Here is a 6,014-nt window from a genome sequence, read left to right as displayed (position 1 = left end):
CTGTAGTCAATAATCATTGCGCTAACTCTTAAAGAATCACTGATCTGGACTTGTTTATAATGAAAAAATTAGCTTCCCAATGCAGAAGTTTCCTGATTAAGGGTAAAGAACTTGTGTGTATCTGCTCAGCCCAGCATGTTTTCTTCTGGAAGATTCACAAATGCCATTTATAAAAGTCAAATGTGAAAGCAATAAAGGGACTGGGGATAATGGCTTCAGTTAGTAATTTGCATACCAAGCAAACATGATGAATTGAGTTCAGATCCTTTCATTGATGCAAACATCTGATCTTGGCATATGCACCTGTAATCCCAGATTAGTGGGCGAGTAAACAAAACGATCCCAGGGACTTGCAAAACAGCCTTGCCAAATCAGGGAACTCCATGTTCTCTGAGAGTCCCTATCTCATAAAATAAATATGAGAATGATAGGTGATGATATCTAGCATCAGTCTCCAGCCTCCACTTCACTTACATACATGTGCACATGCACCCCAAACATACAAGCATCCACACATGCACAAATACATTCATAAGATAGCAATAGAATTAGTATTCTTCCAACAGGGAAATATGAGTGATTCTAGAAAAGGTTGTAATATGACAGCTTGTCATAATCACTGTGATAAAATATATTGATAAGACAATCATGGTCTTTGTAAAATAAAAATATTCCAATGGAAATTATTAACATAAAGACAAACTAAAAACTAATTGCTATAACAGAAGAGTAGATGCAGATACTAAAAGATAAAATGAGAATTTTCCACTAGAAAATACAGTGTACAATGAATGATAATATTATATAGGACATGTATTAAAGTAGATGTAGAGGAGTCCATAACTCCAACATATGCATAATTAGAGAGAATGAAAGCCCTAGATAGAAAAGCACATTCATTATTGAAGACAGTAAAGGAGAAATATTTTAATCTGTTGATTTAAAGTTATAGACCTGGAGTCTTACACAGAAGATAAGATTTTTTCTTGGTGTTCTGAAGGGATAATTTCTCCAGAGTTCTGTGTTCATGGTTCTTGAGTTGGATATGTCCACCTTGCTGTGCCTTCACACTGCATACTCACAGCATGTGCACATTCTTGCTTTCCCTTTTTCTGTAGAGACTCTATTCCAGTTGGATTAGGACCCAGTTTTACAATTTCATTTTACCTTAATTAACTCATAATATTGTTAAGACCCACTCATGATATTATGCAACATTAATTTTTCCTAAGTATAGTCACTTTCCTACATTCTGCTTGAGAGCTTCAAGATATGAATTGAGGGAACCTATTAAGTCCATCAGAAAACTTCCCAGCTTTTAAAGAGCAATATCAAACCAGAGTTTCAAGAGATTGTGTATAGACATTAAACAAATGAACTAAAATAGTTTATTAAATTTAAATAGATGTCTCTTTAAAACATATAAAGGTTGTTAGTTTTATCTAAAATATAAATCACAAAATACACTATTTAAAAAACTGTATAAACGAGAAATGTAGTGCTCGATTTGGCAACACATATACTAAGATTGGAATGATACAGAAGAGAGTAGCATGGCCCCTGTGCAAGGATGATATGCAAGTTTGTGAAGTGTTTCATAATTTTGGCAATACAAAAACACATAATAGAAAAAACCAAAAGACTTTGCCCCCACTGCCCAATTTACTACAGAAGAGTGTTACAATGAGAAGCACCCTGAAGAATCTCGCAACACAGAATTTAAGAAAACAGCTATAAACATGATCAAAGAACATAAACACAGATGAACAACACAAAGAACTCAAAGAGGAAAGGCATAAATTTGTGATGGTACCTCAAGAATATACAAATATGGAGCTTAATGATATATCAAAAACAATGCATGATGTAAAAGTGAATTCAAAAAGAAAGAGAAATGTTGAAGAAAACCCAAACCAAAATGAACATGGAATTGAAAAACTCACTAAGCCAATTTAAAAACAACAGGAGAACACCTCACAAGCAGAATAAATGAAATGGAAAACAGAATATTAATACTGGATAATAAAGTTAATCATCTTTACTCCTTAAGTAAAGACATATGAAAATCCTTTTTAAAAACATAGGAATGCATTTTGCAGGAAACCTGGGACAACATGAAAAGGCCAAGTCTATGCATCATAGGCATACATAAAGGAGAAGTCCTCAGGTCAGTGGCATTAAACAGATCTTCAACAGGATTACAGAAGAAAACTTTGCTAAATTAAGGAAAGGCTTACATATACTGATTTGAGAAGCACATAGAACACCAATTACTCATGACGAGAACAGAAACTCCCTACTGCATATCATAGTAGAAACATTAAATGTACATAACAAAGAGAGGATACAGAAAGCTGCTACAGAAAAATAACAAGTCACATATAAAGAAAAACCCATTAGAATTACAGCTGACTTTTCAGTGCAAGCTATGAAAGCCAGAAAAGCCTGAACCAGCATATTCCCAGTTCTAAATGACCATGGATGGCAATGCTGAATACTTATTCCAGCAAAACTATCTAGCATAGTTTAAGGGGAAAAGAAAATTTCCCATGACACTAACAGGCTGAAAGAATTCATGTCCACCAAAACAGTCCTACAGAGAATACTCAAAGCAATACAAAGGACTGAAGATAGGAATGAAAATGTCCAACTTATTACAGAAAGAAAACAAAGGAAGATATAATAACAGAAACACAAAACAGGACCAAAACATAAAGAAATGTGAGGTCACTGCCTGCGGCGGCTGCTACTTCATTCTCATGGATGCCACTCCTTCCTTCTTACGGGCATTGAGACTGCTCCTCCTCTCCCCCTGGGCTGAGGCCACTCTTCTGCTCACCTGGTGCCACCTTCTGTTGTTGCTGCTTCTGCCTGGTCCCCGACCCCAGGGCTGGTGAGGAGACTGTGTCAGCAGAGCCACATTCAGACACAGGAGACCAGGTTCAATGACACAGGTCTGCCTTATTGCACGAAGGCACAAACTTGTATAGGGGTTGTGGTCCAATCACAGCACAGCAAGTAGGATACCTTATTAGCATAACGGGTTTAGTGTCCTATCACAGTATAGCAAGTAGGATACCTTATTAGCATAACAGACTTAGCGTCCTATTAGCATAACAGACTTAATGTCCTATCACAGAATAATGGTAGGATGCCTCATTAGTATAATGGGTTTCAGATTATAGAGCCTGGACTCTTGGAAACCATGTGACCCTGACTGTTGCATATCTAAGTGTTGCAATTTGGAATTCCAAGGGTGGTGATTAGGGAATGGCAAGCTCTAGGCATTAGTCTCATGATCTGCCAATGTGAGCAAATGTCACAAGGTGCTCCTTGTGGCTCCAGTGGTCAGGCCGTTGCATCAGGCCTGCTGTATGGCTGTCAATAAGACTTTCACCCTGGCTCAAGCCTGTCTCCCACATCTCCTCCCCCATTTTTTTTCTTTTAAAAAGCCAATTATAGTTTAGTAAGGGAATTTGAGGGGATCGGATGTTGAGATGGGGCAACAGCCAACTGAACTAGCTTAACAAAATTAACAATGCAGGGTCTGAAAATCAGGAGAAGGGTTAACAAAGCAAGGGGACCAATAAAGGCAGACAAAAGTGTGGTACATCTGTAGTTCAGGGAACCATTGGCCAGGGGGTGTAGATTTTGACGTGGAATATACCTCCTTTTCATTGGCTACATTAATAATCCATCAAGTAAGGTTGATGGGTTAGTGGGGGTTAAGGGGTGTTGCTAACATTTGGGAGTTAGCAGTGATGATGGCACAAATTATAAGGAACATGGACAAGGAGTTCCCTCTGGTTTGAGGGTTTTGATTGGCTATAGTCTCTGCTTGCGAAGTGAGATACTTAAGGTTGCCCCATGTTATCCAGTGTGCCATTGGAGCCTGTTGCTTTTATGGTCTGCAATGCCGGGTCAGTCTCTCGGTGGTTGAGAGGTGTGCTGTTTCCTCCAGGTCAGGGCTGTCATCTCCGGGGTTGGTGGTTGTGGAGGGAGGCTTTCCATCACAGGCAACTCTAATGTTTTGAGCTAGGATATAAATGGGGGCTGGAACATTATCTGGAAAGACACAAGCATAGCCTCGCCTTTGCATTAACAACAGATATCAATAATATGATGGATATATTTGAGCTTGCCAAAGGAAGGCAAGTGAGTAACATCCATCTGCCAGATCTTGTTAGGGCAGGTGTGAGAGCAATGACCCTGTCCTTTGTGCTTGTCTGTCTTGGCCTGTGGCTGGTGAGCAGCCAGTCCCTCAGCAAGAGCCGTGGCATGAGCTTGAGTGGTCCCCACATCCTGACAGGCCAGAATCCATTCAGAGACATCCTTGTGTCTAACGGGTTGTATGGTAAGGCGACACTTGGTAAAGCAACCTTCATATACAAGATCCTTGAGCAAAGCATCAGTGGCCCCCGATGGATGATTTTCCTATTAATGCTTTGTTGGAACCTTTCAATGAAGTTAGAGAAAGGCTCACCTGGTTTTTGTATCAATCTGATTAATTTGGTATCCTCACGAGTTGACATACTTGGGAAAGCATGGAGCACGCAAAGCTGCACTTGTTCAAAGTAGCGAGGAGGTCCCTGTGCCTTGGCTTTTGGGGTTTCAAAAGTGCCATGCCCTACCAAGGTATCAAACCCAAAGTTTTGGACATTGGCATTTCTATTGTGTTCTGCCTGTTGTTCGCATTCATCCTGATGAGCAGCCTTCCATAAGAGAAAATCACCTCCCAGTAGACAGGCATAGGCAATATTCTGCCAGTCATGGGGGTGTTGGCCACATGGCTGATTGTATCTAATACCTGACAAAACCAAGGGGAATGAATGCCATCCTCAATGGCTGCCTTACACAGCTTTTTTAAAGTTTCATGAGAATATGGATTCCAGACATTAGGGTTCTGTAGTCCCTGATTGACAGTAATTGGGAAAAACTGGAAAATCACCCACTGTATCATAGGAGAAGGGCCTAGGCAGGAGGGGCTTCCAGTCCTCCTCTGGAAGGGAGGGGTAGATGGACTGGGGGGAAACTTCCTTAGAGCTAGTACAAGATGGTAGAAAGTAGCCATGGCCCCGTAATGGCGGAACGAAGGCTGCCTTAACTTCCAATTTTTCCTCAAAGCCAATACAAGATGGTGGAGGGTAGCCACCACCTGGTAATGGTGGGGCAGGGGTGATCTTGACTTACTGTTTTTCATCAGGAGGACCCTCGGACCCTAATTCCTCATTTTTTACCTAATTATTGTCAGCAATCATCATTTCCGCATCAGAAGAGAAATCGGTTAGTTCGGTTTTGACTGGAAATGCCTGGGACAGGCCATCTCCATTAGCCTGTTGCTCTGTTTGTTTATCTATGTTTTGTAGTATGAGATTATTCTACTCAGGGGCATCAGGGGGGGAACTCCCTGAAGTGAGGCCAGAATGGCAGTCAGAATTGGGTAGAACGGCCCAGATAATGGACACCCCTCCCTGACTTCTCTCTTCCTGGCCATGCATAGTTCACAAGCCCATTGCTCTGGATCCCAACAGCAGGAATCTGTTAACCAAGGAGCAAGAGCTAGTACTTCATCCAATACTTTAGATACTTCCTTCTCTGTTACTCTAATTTGCCTATTCCTGAGGAGATAAACCAGTGCAGCAGCACAGGGGCCGGAGCAGCTGAATGACTATTCCCCATAATGGAGGTCACTCACCCTGTAAGACATACTCAGAAGGACTTAGGAGATGTTCAGGAAGATGATCAGCGGAGACAGGAATGAGAGGCTAAAACAAAGACAGCGAGCCAAGAGAATGAAAGCGGCGAGCACCCATGCAAGGATTACTAGCAAAAAGGGCACCAGATGCCCAAAGTGTTACAGCCCAAGTATTACAGCCTTGTGGGGTCAGGTTTTTTGAGCCCCATGTTGGACGCCAGCTGCGGTCACCGCCAGTGGTGGCCACTCCTCCATTCTCACAGGCACCACTCCTTCTTTCTCACAGGCATTGAAGCAGCTCCTCCCCTTGCCCTGGGCT

The 6,014-nt window shown here is 41.5% G+C and overlaps 1 non-coding gene across 1 annotated transcript; it reads left to right on the top strand.

Annotated features, from left to right (window-relative positions):
- Positions 1 to 1,498: 1,498 nt before the first annotated feature.
- Positions 1,499 to 1,605, top strand: LOC115067708. Its single transcript, XR_003847078.1, has one exon. It is a non-coding gene; the product is annotated as a U6 spliceosomal RNA (small nuclear RNA).
- Positions 1,606 to 6,014: the final 4,409 nt, after the last annotated feature.

Source organism: Nannospalax galili, unplaced genomic scaffold, assembly GCF_000622305.1.
Source record: "Nannospalax galili isolate Female #2095 unplaced genomic scaffold, S.galili_v1.0 scaffold45, whole genome shotgun sequence".
NCBI classification, from domain to species: Eukaryota; Metazoa; Chordata; class Mammalia; order Rodentia; family Spalacidae; genus Nannospalax; species Nannospalax galili.
The sequence above is the reverse complement of the archived record's forward strand: the minus strand, read 5'-3'. Positions and strand labels throughout refer to the sequence as shown.